Source organism: Delphinapterus leucas, chromosome 2 (genome assembly GCF_059928025.1).
Source record: "Delphinapterus leucas isolate spDelLeu-1000000601 "Yukka" chromosome 2, BTC_Dleu_Yukka2, whole genome shotgun sequence".
In the NCBI taxonomy this organism is placed as follows: domain Eukaryota; kingdom Metazoa; phylum Chordata; class Mammalia; order Artiodactyla; family Monodontidae; genus Delphinapterus; species Delphinapterus leucas.
This window is the reverse complement of record NC_143130.1, coordinates 181,546,435-181,549,021: the sequence shown is the minus strand read 5'-3', so window position 1 is coordinate 181,549,021 and position 2,587 is coordinate 181,546,435. Positions and strand designations below refer to the sequence as shown.

The following is a 2,587-nucleotide window of genomic DNA, read 5'->3' as shown; positions in this document are numbered from 1 at the left end:
AAGTGTCAACTGCATCGGTGCATCCACAGATCCAGGGAAGGGGCTCCCTGGTGTTTTCATAAAATGCTTGTTTGGGGTCTCCCTACCGAGTATGTGGATTTATTGAGGCTATTTCTAGAGATGATTAAAAATAATATGTTGTCTCTAAAAGAATATTCTGAAGGCAGAAAACAGCCATTTAATACTGGACTAGAGACGCTGGAAGGTAACTGCCCTGTGAGCCCAGGCAGGAACCTCCCCTGCAGGGTATGCGCTGGGCTGCAGGGGGCGCTCAGGACCACCCAGCACAGGGCTGCAGCCCAGGCGCGGGCGCAGAGGGGACGGGGGAGGGGTTTGCTCTCAGAGGCTGAGTCTCCTCTTTTCAATTAAAACAGTAATTAGGCTCACACCCGGCTTGAGATGGCGGCGGCGGCGGCGGCGCCGGGGGACTCCGACTCCTGGGACGCGGACACGTTCTCCGTGGAAGACCCGGTGCGGAAGGTGGGGGGCGGCGGCACCGCCGGCGGGGACCGCTCGGAAGGCAAGGACGAGGACGAGGACGTCAAGTTAGAAGAACCTGAAGAACCTAGAGTGCTAACACCAGAGCAATTAGCAGATAAACTGCGGCTAAAGAAATTACAGGAAGAGTCAGACCTCGAAGTAGCGAAAGAAACTTTTGGTGTTAATAATACAGTTTATGGAATAGATGCTATGAACCCATCTTCAAGAGATGCCTTCACAGAGTTTGGAACGTTACTAAAAGATAAAGTTGCACAATATGGAAAATCACTATATTATGCCAGTGTTTGGGAGTCTTAGTTCGAGATGTGTGTATTTCACTGGAAATTGATGACTTGAAAAAGATTACCAGTTCATTGACTGTACTTTGCAGTGGAAAACAGAAGCAAGAAAAGCAAAGCCAAAAAGAAGAGAAAGGCGTGGTGCCCAGAGGGGGATTAAAGGCTACCATGAAAGACGGTCTGGCAGATCATGGTGGTTATGATGGAGGTTATGTACAAGACTATGAAGACTTCATATGACATTTTATCTTCTCCTGGTGTCTTCTTTCTCTTGCCCACAATCCCTTCAACATGTAGCACAACTTCCTTTCCTTTCAGTTCTGCCAAATGCTACAATCAGAAGTGCGGTATCTTTTGTGCTGGTTATTTAACCCCTTGACACTTAGGTGCTAACGTGCAAATGAGGGGACTTGGAACTTGCTGCCAAGGGCTTAAAATTGGGAACCTCCATTGCTACTAAATCATAGTTTAAAAACACAGACCTAATAATGTTGTTGTTGCTATCTGATTCCATAGCAGCAGTCACTAAATTGGAAACAAAAGTTGCAACATGACAAAAAATTGTGTAGTATTTACCAGCACCATTCAGTAATACAGCCTTAACCATACCTCCTTGAACTACTTCATAACTTGTCAAGAAAAGCAGTCTGCTGCAAGGGCATGGGGTGTGCACCTAGTATTAAAATTGAGCGTGAGGATATTAAAAATACGTTGTGAAGAAGACTGCTTATCTCGGAGTGAAGATACGGCAGCTGAAAAGCACGAGTTTGATCCTTAAAAATTAAATGACCAAAACCCTCCAACTTTGAAGCTGAAGAAGATAAACCTCTCCATTATTGCATTACCAAGTTGTGGAATCTCTTGGACGCATAGACTGTCTAGTTTCTATTTATCGGACTATTCTACTGATGGAGTGCTTCAGATGGGGGAGGGAAGCTCCTCACCTGCTTTGTTTGCCTGATTTAAGCGTCTGAGAAACAAATCTCCTTTGTTCTCCGAGGCTGCAGTGGATCAGCTTTAATAGGGTTTTGGCATTTCCTTTCCTTTATAAAACGTGTTCAGCAAACTGCGCCACTTAAGTACATTTTGGTAAATTGTTATGTTAACAATTATGACATCCGCAATGTTTTTTTGTTTTGTTTTGTTTTTTAACATCTTTATTGGGGTATAATTGCTTTACAATGGTGTGTTAGTTTCTGCTTTATAACAAAGTGAATCAGTTATACATATACATATGTTCCCATATCTCTTCCCTCTTGCGTCTCCCTCCCTCCCACCCACCCTCCCTCCCTATCGGTACGCGGGCCTCTCACTGTTGTGGCCTCTCCTGTTGCAGAGCACAGGCTCCGGATGCGCAGGCTCAGCGGCTATAGCTCACGGGCCCAGCCACTCCACGGCATGTGGGATCTTCCCGGACCGGGGCACGAACCCGTGTCCCCTGCATCGGCAGGCGGACTCTCAACCACTGCGCCACCAAGGAAGCCCTGCAATGTCTTATAAAGCAACTAGTTTAATAAAGTCACTATTGTGAGGACTTAAATTTTGTGTTACCTCCTAAGAGATATTTTTGGAGAGTATAGAACAAAGTTTTTGGGACTAGAGTTCTCTGTATATTTATAAAGCTTAATAAGTGCTTGATGAGTAGATGCAGTTTTAAAACAAAAATGATTTGCAAGGTCCTTAATAGTGTCTCCCTAGAGCAACAACAGTATGGAGCTGCCTTTCTCTTCTTATTTATTTGGGGAAATTGCTTGGTTGTTTAGATACTAAGGCCTAATTAAGTACCTAGAAGAACTATTTATGTGGAG

At 44.8% G+C, this 2,587-nt stretch overlaps 1 pseudogene; it reads left to right on the top strand.

Moving 5' to 3' along the window:
• Positions 1 to 331: 331 nt before the first annotated feature.
• On the top strand, positions 332 to 1,889 carry LOC111171033 (eukaryotic translation initiation factor 3 subunit J pseudogene; annotated as a pseudogene).
• The last annotated feature ends 698 nt before the right edge of the window (positions 1,890 to 2,587 follow it).